Source organism: Mustela lutreola, chromosome 7 (assembly GCF_030435805.1).
Source record: "Mustela lutreola isolate mMusLut2 chromosome 7, mMusLut2.pri, whole genome shotgun sequence".
Taxonomy (NCBI): domain Eukaryota; kingdom Metazoa; phylum Chordata; class Mammalia; order Carnivora; family Mustelidae; genus Mustela; species Mustela lutreola.
The window spans coordinates 39,548,380-39,560,884 of record NC_081296.1 but is presented as its reverse complement, the minus strand read 5'-3'; positions in this window follow the sequence as shown (position 1 = coordinate 39,560,884).

The following is a 12,505-nucleotide window of genomic DNA, read 5'->3' as shown; positions in this document are numbered from 1 at the left end:
AGGAGATAAAGGGGCACAACAGGAAGGGGTGTCACATGTGTCTACGATGAGACTCTATCATGAAACAAGGAGATCAGTTAATCCGATTCTGGTCACTTGGTCACTTGAGGTCCTTTTCTTTTCTTTTTCTTTTTTTTTTTTTTTTTCAGGAAATTGTTATTTGTTTCTTTTTTTTTATTATTACGTTCCATTAGCTAACCCTTTTAAAAAGCTAAACTGAACAATAAATTTTTTAGTGATGGATAGACATGCCAAGCCCATTTGTAAAAAGTAAATGGATGATTAACAGAGTGTTTAGGATAGTGGCTGCTCTGGGGTGAGGAGGGGGATATGTCTGAACCCCCCTCCCTGATCCTGGCACTGCATTTCTTAAACTCAGTCATGAATACACGGTTGCTCATTTTATTATTATTCCAAAAGCATACGCATAGTTTATATGCGCTCTTTTGTATGTGTGATTTACTTCACAATTAAAAAGTAAAGAAGAAAGGGAGCATAAATTAATGAAATGGAATGCAAAGGAACAATAGAATTGTGAGTTCTCTAAAAACACAAGCACATAATCAAAGCTCTGACAAGACTGATTCAAAAAATAGGGAAGGCACATATATTCAGAAAGCAAAAGAGGATACAAACACCTACAGATACAGTTTAAACTCTTAAGAGAACACTATGACCAATTCGATGCCAATAAATTTAGAATAGACAAAATAAGTAAAGTTTAGAAAACCGTGTACCAGGATAGTAAAATGGGACTTTCTCCGGGCACCCAGGTGGCTCAGTTGGTTAAGCGTCTGCCTTCAGCTCAGGTCATGATCCCGGGATCCTGGGATCAAGTTATGCATCAGGTTCCCTGCTCCAAAGGGAGTCTGCTTGTCCCTCTGTCCCTCTCCCCACTCATTCTCTCTCTCTTTCTTGCAAATAAATGAATAAATAAAATCTTTAAAAATAAATAAATAATAAATAAAATAAAATAGAACTTTCTCCATCTCCTCCTCAGCTAAAGTTCCAGAGACCAAGAGCAAGACGTGGTTGCTGAACGTTTCCCCGCTCCTCAACAAGATGCCAAACCGCCTGGCCCCCACGGGGCAAGCTAAGGTTCGTGAAACCAGTTCTGCCAGCACAGGCCTCCACCCAGGTCCGGCTGCTGAAAGGAAAGGTCTGGAAGAAAGAAGGGTGTCTCTGGAGATGAGCGTTGAGGGAAGTGCTTTCCCTTTACCTCAAACCAAAGGAGAGGGGATTCCAGGGGGTTGTCGGGACTTCCAGAACTGGGAGAGTCCTAAAGGCTTGCCCACACCTGAAAATCCTAAAGGCAAGTTCACAGAGAGCTGCCTGGCAGCAGAGAGAGAGCAAGGAAAAGGGGCTGTGTTAGGGGTACTCTGCTGGCGGTGGCCAAAGAAACAGGCATTTACCAAGGGCAACGGTGAAGGGGGTGAGGGGGAAAGGTGTCTGCCCTCCAGGAGACAGGATAAGACAGGATAAGGGTCTGACCAGGAGGACCAGAGGGCCAGCGGAGTTAAGATGGCATCACACCACAAGAGGTCCCAATGGAATGGATGGGTGCCAGAGAAATCTGCAACATTACAAGCAGAGAAAGAGCCAGCTTTAGACTTTCAGAAGCTGAGGGAGCACCATTCCCCCTATAAATGCACCTGTCTCCTAAGACTGTGCCCTGTCCCTTACAACCCCTGGTTCAGACAGTCCTGAAGATAAAAGATGGTTCTCTCTCTCTCTCTCCATCCATCCATCCATCCTAGCCACGTGCTGCTTCTCCTGGAAATGCAAGGAAGGTTTAATTTCAAAAAAAGTAACTAATAATTCACCATAGCAACAGAGAAAATGAAGAAAAACTATAAGAAAAAGTGATAAAATTCAAATCTATGTATAGTTTAATTCAAAGCGCATGTTAAAAACAAACATATCTCTCTCAAATAAATAAATCTTTTTTAAAAAATATCTTTTTAAAAAAATGGGGATGGGGTGCCTGGGCAGTTCAGTTGGTTAGGCATCTGACTCTCGGTTTTGGCTCAGGTCATGATCTCAGGGAGGTGAGATGGAGCTGGGGTTGGGCTCCTCGCTCTGCAGGGAGTCTGCTTGAGATTCTCTCCCTGTCCCTCTGCCCCTCCCTCTGATTGTGTGCTCTCTCTCTCTCTCTCTCTCAAATAAATAAATAATTTTTTTTAAATAAAGGGTGTTCTTGAATAGTATGCAGCAAAGGTGATTGGTGTTAAAACATCAGATGTGTTTTCTTTAAAATGACAAATATGTTATCTAGAATTAAATCTAACAAAAATACTCAAGACCTATAGGAGAAAATGTAAAGCTGTCTGAAGGGCATAAAAGGAGACTTAAATAATAGAGTGATGTGGTGCATCCATAGAACATTAATAACAAGGATTTCTCCCCAAACCATGTCTATAAGTTCAGTGTCATTCCAATTAAAATCCCAAAGGATTTTCTCACAGAACTTGATCAGATGATTCTAAAATAATATGGGAGGAAAGAGGGCCAACAATAGCCAAGGTAATTTTGAAAGCCAAACTTGGAGAATAAGAAATTATTATAAAGCTATCTACTGTAATTAAAACTATGGTATTACTCCAGGAAGAGATAAGCAAGCCATACAATGGAATCTGTAGAGACCAGACATAAACCCGTAAGCACAGCTAATGTGTACTAGAGGTAGAATTGCACATCCTCATAATGAATTCTATAAACAATGAAGATAAATAATGAATAAAAAAATGAATTATTCTATAAATTATTCTGGGAAAATGACTAATTGTTTGAGGAAAAAATAAAATTGAGCCTTTTCCTCACATTGTATGCAAACACACAATCCAAGGTGAATAAAGATCTAAGTATGAAAAAAAATTAACATTTCTAGAAAAAATAGGAGAAAAAAATAAATTTCCATGTAACATCAGTATGGGAAGAAAATCAAGATACCTTAACTACAAACTATCAAATTTTTAATGTTGGAATATATTAAAATTTAAAATTTCTGTCTGACAAAGGCTTTGTAAATGAAATGAAAAAGACAAGTCACAGATTGAAGAGATATTTTGTTTTATTTATTTATTCTTTTTTTTTTTTTTTTTAAAGTAGGCTCCACACTGCATGGAGCCCAATGAGGAGCTTGAACTCATGACTCTGAGATCAAGACCTGAGCTCAGGTCAAGAGTCAGACGCTTAACCAACGGAGCACCCAGGGCACCTCCAAAAAATGTATTTTAAATAACAAAGGATCAGTATCCAGAATACATAAAGAACTTCAACAAATCAGTAAGGAAAAAACAACCCAACAGAATTGGGCAAGGCATAGGAACAGAAGGAAACAGGGTGGTGAATAACCACATAAAAATAAGCTTTATCTCCCTAATAATCAGGGCAACAAGTGGGAACAAGAGGATTCTATTTCATACTGATCAGATTGACAAAATCTTGTAAGACTGAAAACACTCATAAGCCCACGGCACGTTTATGCTTTTTGGCAAGAGACTTTGTGGGTACAATCCCTTCGAGGAGGAATTTAAGACTATCTAGTAGATTGGAAGATGATCAGATCTCACAATACAGCAAACCCAGTTCTAGGTAGCCACTCTCAAAAGTTTCAGGTGCACAAGAAGATGGGTACAAAAATGTCCATTGCGGTCCCGTTTGTGATGGTGAGAAAGTGGCGATGAAGATCACTGGGAGAATGGAGATCTGAAGCTGTGGTTTATCCAGATGTGGAAATGTCGCACAGCAGTTCAAATGGACCAGACGCGTACATACTACCTCTCACATTTGTCCCTTATGCCATCTTTTTGCCCAGACGAGGCAGCAGATGCCTAATGGGCCTCCTTGCTTCATCCACATTGCTTCCCGGGAGCCATCCAGCAGCCAAAGGCATACCTAACATTGTCACTTTTTTTTTTTATTAAAGATTTTTATTTATTTATTGAGAGAGAGAGAGAGAGAGACAGCTCGAGCATGGGGAGGGTAAAGGCAGAGAGAGAAGCAGACTCCCTGTTGAGCAGGGAGCCCAACGTGGGGCTCGATCCCACGACCCTGAGATCATGACCTGAACCAAAGGCAGATGCTCAACTGATTGAGCTACCCGGGTGCCCTCAGAATTAAGTGACGTTGTCACTTGACTGCTTAAAACCCTCTGATGACCATGGCCTACAAAAAAACCCCCAAATACCTAAGCCGAGCCCACCGAATCCTCGCTGATCATCCCACCAACCTTTTCAGTCCAGGCTTGCAGGATTGTTCATGGTTGCTCAGACAGACCCGCTTTTTGGCCCCCTTGGTCATAGGTCATAGGACTCGCTCCCCCTGCCTGCAGTGAGCTCTCCTTTCCTCAGCCCCTTCTCATCCATGTTGATGCCCCTGGCGAAGGGCATCAGTCTTCAAACGTCCATACTCAAAGCCCAGCTCAGGAATCCTTGTGCCTTCACACACCCACAGTCCCGAGTCCCCACCCCTCTGTTTTCTGTAACCCCTCTGGCCACCACTCAGGCACAAGACCAGGTTCTCTTCGTGGTAGGAACCACAGCAAGTCATCTCCCACTCAGAGCCCAAGCCCAGGCCTGAGCAACAGCACTGATCTCCTTTCCAGCTTCCCATGGAGGCTGGTGACTGCGGAGAGCCTGGGACAGAGCTCAGAGGCCAGTCCCCCTGCCCGGATGCTGCTGTTCCCTCCTCGTCTTGTCAAGCTGCATCACTGTGTGTAGCTCTTTCCCTACTTGCCTCCTCTGCATCTCTGCAAGTTCATCCTGGGACCAGCCCTGAAGACTCACCAGTTGAGCCCCAAGATCCAGGAGCTCCAGCCTGCTGGGCACATCCTGGGAGAACTTCCATAGGAGAGAACCTCACCAGGCCCCACCGAGGGGGCGCCCATGCCCCAGACACTCAAAGCCAAACTCCGCATGTCCTCCTCCATTTTCCCACACAGGTAGCCCCGAGCATCAGCCAAGAAGGAGGAGAAGCGGGCAGCCTGGGTTGCAGAGGGAGGAGGACCACCTGGAGAGCAAGACTGGACACAGCCAGGGAGGAAGGAGCAGCATCAAAGGCTACTGAATGGTCTCGTGGGCAAGTTTGTCAGAGAGACAGCACAGGGCCCAACCTCGTGGACAATGAATCAGAATGAATCAGAGGAGGACCATCTCCCTGCCCCTGCCCCTGCCCCTGCCCAGAGGGGCCAGACCTGTAGCCTTGTAAAGCTTTTCGAAAATCCTTATGATGACACCTTTTTATGGAAGTTTGAAGCGACGAGTGGAGTCTTCTCCACCTGCCGAGCACGCTGGCAGGTGTGGGCGTGCGCAGCTGGTGGCCGGAGCCGCTGGGCACTGCTGTGCAGGACAGAAGGAAAAGCGTTTGGACATCCCTGAGGACGGAGGAGGAGAGAATCAGAAAAGGAAAGGAGAGGGAGAAACCGGTCAACGGGGAAAAGATGGGCGGCTGGGGACAAGGCAGCAAAAGGCAGAGTTTGAAAACACCAAAGAGGGATTTTACGTCACAGCTGGGTGATGTCCAGTGCGACCCCCTCCCTGAGTGGGCGGGAGAGTCTGCACGTTCCCGGACCTTGGACCTTCGTGTGTGTGGATCTCTCTCGGGAGGGGAGACAGAATGATGGGTCACGGGGTGGGAGGGAGAGGGGGAGGGGTAAAAGAGCAAGAGGGTCCCGGATCTGCACCTTGAGAGCATGGGGTCCCTTAGGGATCTGTGGGATCCTTTGGAGAGGTGGTGAGGCTTCAGGATGGGGATCTAAGACACACTGATCTAGATCTTAGGTGCCTTCAGCGGACACCTGCATCACTCTTGTTAACTGCAAACCACCCAGTAAAGCAAAAAAGCCATTCACCTTTTCAGAGTACACCCAAGCTCTCTGCCATAAATGGATACGTGGGCACACCGACAACGTCCCACGTGTTGTTTAACACCCCTGCCCTGCACCTGGCCACCGTCCACGGTCACTCAGTTACAGAGGCCACAGAGTTAACCCGGGTGAAAGTCCATCTGCAGATGGGGCAGTGAAGGCCCAGAGAGGGATAGCAACTTTCTCAAGACCACACAGCTAATGGGTGCAGAGCTAAGGGTTACTTTTCAAACCCTCAGGTTTGGGATTGGTCTCGGGGTACAGCAGCTTCTTGCGGGTTAGGCTGGAGCCAATTCGGGTTTGAGGGCAATTCATTAAAGCATGTCCCCGGAGTCAGAACAGGAGACAAGGAGGCCTTGTTTTCTAAATGAATCTCCCAGGGCTATGAGATCCAAGCAAACACATTCCTGAATGTTTGCCACCACATTTAAGACCCGAGCAAAGAAGTTATAAATGGGCTTTTTCTCTCTGCAGATAAGAGAACCACAGGGCATCAGGTCTGCGAGAGACTGACTAGTGAGATATTCTGTCCAGATTCTCCACAGCCTAAGAATCTGAATTCTCTACCAGGCACCCTTAGAGCCCCACAGGCAGGCAAGTTGTGTGTGTCTCTATAACTTCTTCAGTAAACTCAGGATAGATTTCAAAATTGTGCTTACTTCTTCCATCAGAGAAAAGCAATAGGCATACAGTGATTGACATTGAATGTTTGGCAAAAGTCTAATTTATTTCACTCATCAACAATCCATTTCTTCTTTTTTTAAGATTTATTTATTTATTGGGGGGAGCAGAGGAAGAGGGAGAGAATCTTAAGCAGACTTCCCACTGAAAGCAGAGTCCAACTCGGGGCTCAGTTTCACAACCCTAAGATGAGGACCCCAGCCGAAATCACAAGTCAGCTGCTTAGCCAACTGAGCCATCCAGGTACCCCAAGAATCCATTTCTTCAAGAAATGACCAAATGTTAATAACTATTGAGATTAGGTTCTGGATAAGTAGGGGATTCATTATATTATTTCCTCTATTATTAATGTATGTTTTTCAAATTCAAATAATAAGTTACAACTATATACATATTTTTTGAAGTCTTCTTGTTAAATAAGTACCAAAAGGACTTCCATTGTAAACATTTTGCCTCTTAGTAAAAAAAAAAAAAAAAAAAAAAAAGGGGCACCAAATTGTTCTCAATAAACTCCAGCCTGTTGCTCCATGCTGGCATCAAAGCCCTCATTTTTAAAAAAAAATTTATAAGCAAAAACCAAGCTCATAGATACAGAGAACAGATTTGCGATTCCCAGAGGCAGGGGTAGGGCATGGGGAGCAAAGTGAGCGAAGGGGGTCAAAAGGTTCAAACTTCCAGCTATAAAATAAACAAGTCCTGGATTGTAGTGTCCAGCATGACAACAATCGCTGTAACACCGGGTGGCATGTGTGAAAGTTGATACGAGAGTAAATCTTTAAAGTTCTCATCATAAGAAAAAGGAATTCTGTAACTCTATATGGTGACGGTTGTTAACGAGTCTTATTGTGATCATTTTGATCACAAATGTTAAACCACCGTGTACACCTGAAACTAATATAATGTATGTCATGATAACTCAATTTACAAAAAATAGCTCTCGTTGGAAAGATGAAATTAAAAGTGCTTCACTGAAAGTGAAAATTGAGACTCAGTGCAGTCGGGGGCACTGTATGACCCCAGCAGGCAGCAACTACATCTCGTCTCTCTTTGTCACAAGCATGTCCCACTGTGTGTGCACACACGCACGCCAACACGACACTGGCGGTGCATTGCTGGGTCCCGTGCTCATCACTGCCCCCGCTGGATTCTCCGCACCCCTGCAGCAGCGCAATCGCCCTGCCACGCACTGGCCACATGATCTTAGAATCCCTCCCTCCCCACCCCTGTCCTCAGCTACCTTCTGGGCTCCTTGAAGGCAAGGATGAGGCCAGCCCTGCCCCCACACAGTGAGAGGGCAGTAAGTAAACATTAGATGATTTTTCAAGTCAAGCGGCATAGCATTCTGGGGTTGGAATCGAGAGTAGGGAGGAAGACAGGAGAGAGGTAACCTGGGAAGTGACATAAGACCCAAGCTCCTCATTTCTGCTACAATGTTTATTATCCAAGGGGCCTCCATCTCTCTGTCAGCAAAATAACTTGATTCTGAGAGCACCTGGGTGGCTCAGTCGGTTGGGCATCTGCCTTTGGCTCAGGTCATGATCCTAAGGTCCTGGGATGGAGTCCCGCTTCGGTGGGGAACCTGCTTCTCCCTCTCTCTCTGTCTGCTGTTCTGCCTACTTGTGATCTCTCTGTGTATCAAACAAATAAATAAAATCTTTTAATAAATAAATAAAATGCTTTTAAAAGGAAACAACTTGACTTTGCAGGGTCATGGGGAAGAAGAGAAATGATAGATGAGCAGGGCCGGGCACATAGTAGGTGTTAAATAAAAGTCTGCTTGTGACTCAAACAATGACCCTGGGATGAAGATGAGGTCTGATCCTGATCTCGGACCAAAGGTCAGTGTTTCCAGCTGGGGAATGAAGGGTTACCAGAGGGACATTAGCCAGAAGTTCGAGATCTTTTTCTAAAAGCCAGGGAGGAGAGCAAATTCACAGGTGTTGAATGCTTTCGTATGCCGTAACTTTAATTAATCCTCATGTCAAGCCGGGAAGTGAGTGTTTCATGCCCCGGTCTACAGGAGGAAAGGAGGGTGTGTTGACTCAGGCAGGTGCCTTGGCTCATGCAAGATCTCAGGGGCGGGAACTGGTGGAATTTCTGGCATCTGGGCAGGAAGTAGTGCTGGGCTCCCAGTACTGTCCTTAGTCTCTTTAAATTAAATCAAGTCCTGGAAGCAACTCAAAATTCACCCTCTTCGGGGCCCAGTCCCTGTGCCTTTGATTAGCAGCAAACACAGGTCCCTTCCAGGCTGGCCCAGTTCAAGCTGATGAGGACAAGGCCATTGGCCAGGAGGTGCACCGAACCTCTCTTTTCCCTCCCTGCGGGCTGCCCAAAGGACCCGACCCTCCCTCCCCTCCAGGCCTGGAACCTTGCTCACCCTGTGTTTGGCTCTGAGCACTCCAGCCTTAGACATCCCTCCCTCCTCTCAGAACATGGAGTGCAGAACCCTGAGGGGCTCAGAGTTTGGAGAGGGGCCTTGCCCAGAGGGACTGTGGAGCACGAGAAAGGACAAACCCGGGTGGACATTCCCAGCCACCTCTTCACGGGCCATGGGATGCTTGGTCAAATGACTTCATCCCACTGTGCCTCAGTTTCCCGCAAAATGGGGACAATGGTGACCACCTCCATTTTCAAGGGTTGCTGTGAGAGTCTTTAAGACGACAACGCGTAGAAAGTGCCTGGCCGGGAGCAGGTGCTCCCATACCACGTTCCCAGTGTGGAGCCCAATGATTCACTTTTTTTTTTTTTTATTGTTAAATAAGTTGAATTTATTGTTAAACAATTATTCATCTTTTTTTTTAATTTTTTATTTTTTATAAACATATATTTTTATCCCCAGGGGTACAGGTCTGTGAATCACCAGGTTTACACACTTCACAGCACTCACCAAAGCACATACCCTCCCCAATGTCCATAATCTCACCCCCTTCTCCCAAACCCCCTCCCCCCAGCAACCCTCAGTTTGTTTTGTGAGATTAAGAGTCACTTATGGTTTGTCCAATGATTCACTTTTAAAACTCCGTCTCCCACGAGTAGAAAGGCAGCAGCCCTTGGAAAGCTTTTATTTCTTGGTTTCGTCAATGTTTGTTGAGTGTTCACCAAGTACCAGGCACTGTTGTGGGCGCTGGGGATACAGGAGTGAACCCCCAAACCCTCATCCTCGAAGAGTACGTTCCGGCGGCGTGGGGGGAGAGCAGTGAACAAAGAGAGATAGAGTGTGACATCATGGACAGAGTCCACAGAAAAAGGAAACCAAGGCACAGTGTGGCCTAGAAAGACAGGGTACCCGTTTCATTCCGTGGGAACAGTAGAAGCAGACTCACCCCAAAATTAATAAGGCTTATGCTTCAAGGCTTTTTGCGTGGTCGGGCCCCTTCCTGTTCCCATTCTACCAAATTTCTTATTCCCAATCAGGGATGCTTTTTCCTAAACAGCACTCTCAAAAATTAAACAAGCTTCAGGCAGGCCCCACAGAATCCGGTTCTGGGCCCAGTGACCGGGAAAGCCCTCTCCAGGAAGGTGAGACGGGAGCCTGGACCTGAATCCATGGAAAGGAACCATGCAAATGAGCAAAACAAAATTCTGGGCCCCGAGGAAGCCAGTGATCCTGAAAGGCCCCAGGCTATCTACTTGGCTGAGTGGAAAGGCTGCGTCTGAAATCCCACCTCCAGGCAGGTCTCCTCAGAGTTGCAGAGCTTCTGTCTCCTCGGGCCCCTCTCCCGGCAGGCTGGTGGCTTATGCCAGGCCTGAGCATGGTTCAGAGAAGCTGGGAGCGCAGGGAGGACAAGGGGCGTGGGCCAGCCGAGGCCCCAGGCAGTGGCAGGCACTCAAGGTGAGCGGGAGGAAGGAACCCTGACAGACAGTGTCAGGGGCCAAGGAGAACTTGGAGCAACTGGAAACTTCGTGCACTTCTGGTGGGAAAACTGTTTGGCTGCGTCTTGCAAAGCGAAACACGCACTTTGCACATGACTCAGCAGTCGCCCTCCCTGGCATTTATTCTAGAGAAATGAAGCCCTATGCTCAAACAAAAACCTGTACACGGGTGTTCAGGGGAGCTTTTATTCATAATAGCCAAAAACTGAAAAAAAAAAAAAACCCTCAAAAATGGCCCGCATGTCCACGAGCAGACAAATGCATGAGCAAATTGTGATCTTTCCCCACTGTGGAATCCTCCTCAACATCACAAAGGCACAAACAACGGATATACCCAACAGCATGCGTGAATCTCACAGACATCACACGGCTTCTGGAAGAAACCAGACACAACAGAGTTCATCTGTAGGATACCATCATGTGACATTCTAGCTCCAGGAGCAGAGGGCAGGTGACTGTGAAGGGACAAGAGAAAACTTTATGGGGAGAAGGATGTGAATTGTGATTGTGAAGAACAGAGAGCCTGATGCGGGGTCCGATCCCAGGACCCTGAGATCATGACCTGAGCCGAAGGCAGAGGCTTAACCCACTGAGCCACCCAGGTGCCTCCGGGTGCATTTTCTTATATATGTTAGAGCTTAATTGAGTGATGACCTGGGAATTGACATGAAATTTACATCACCGTGTAGTCCAAGGGAAAGACCCTCCTTGAGCTCAGCCTTCTGCCCCCTTCATTTTACACATCAGGAAACGGAGGCCCAAAGAGGGGAATGACTTTCCCAAGGTCACACAGTAAGTCCGGACCATTAACAACTAGCCACTGAAGGGCTACTTCAAGTTCATGGAGTGTTTTCCAAACCTGCTCTGACTTAGTGTCCCGGATACTTTGTGAGCCTACAGCACTGTCATTATGCCCAAGCTCCAGGTGAGCACATGGAGGCCCAGAATGGTTGGAAGGCTCACCGTAGGTCACCAAGCCAGCTTCCTGATGACCTACCCTGTTGACGGAGTGGGAGGGCAAACCCAGCTACTCTGCTCTCAAAACCCAGTCCTTCCCTTCTCCTCAGCACACCTCCTCTTGCCGACAGAGCAGGCGTCAGCTGGAGACCCTTCACGGAAGTCCCAAGGACTGGAGACAGAAGCAGGGACAGCGTGGAACTCCGGGGAGCTTTCTACTGTGGGGCTGCGGGCCGGGCCTGGCAGGGCACACCCAGGGGGCAAGGGGACAGCCGGGGGTGGGGCAGGGGGGGACAGCCCAGGCTTTGCTTGGAAAGATTCGGTTTCCCCTGGATGCTTTTTCCAGCATGGCCTGCCAGGGGAGATTAAGATCGCAGAGAGCAACATGATGCCTCTAGTGGGTTCCAGGGTATTTGTCTCTCTCAGAAAGGCGGTTTGTTTGGGATCTGACTGCAAGCCACGGGATGAAGCCATGCCAGGCCCTGCTGGAGCTGACTCCAGGAGAGAGATGGCCCCTTGGGCGGGGAGAGGGAGGGAGGCCAGACCTAACAAGACTGGGGCTTTCAGAATCCCGAAAGGACCATGGAGGGGCCTCCAGGGTCCCACGTAAGCCTCCATTCCATCTGAGGCCGGACTGCGTTAACAGACAGACGGCTGGTTTGCTCACCATCCATCTGGCCTTGACCTTGCACAGCCAGCCTGGAATGGGAGCAACGTGGATTTGTTTGCTCCGGAGTGAGAGGGCCTGGGCCCAGAGAGTAGGGGGCCAGAGGGGAGTAGCCAATAGCAAGAAGGCTGGTGGAACTTTAAACAAAAAAGTAAAATGTATAACATGTAACCTTAACCGAAGTTTTCACTGTCCCAAGCCCAGTGAGATACCACCTGTATCTTCAATAAGGTTCCTGCTGCCCCAGGGACTTTGGAGTGGGAGACCAAAGAGAAAGCCCTAGCCCAAAGTTTGGGTGGGCTCCAGGGAGTTAATAAGGGAGCAGCAGAACGGAGAAGTAGCTCTCTCGGAGGCAGGACGGTGGAGCCAAAGTGGGCGGGGACAGTTTACAGAAATTTGCATCTTTAAGACTTTGCGTCCCCTGGGGGCTAAAATGAGAGTTTCAGTCTGTGTCATTCAGG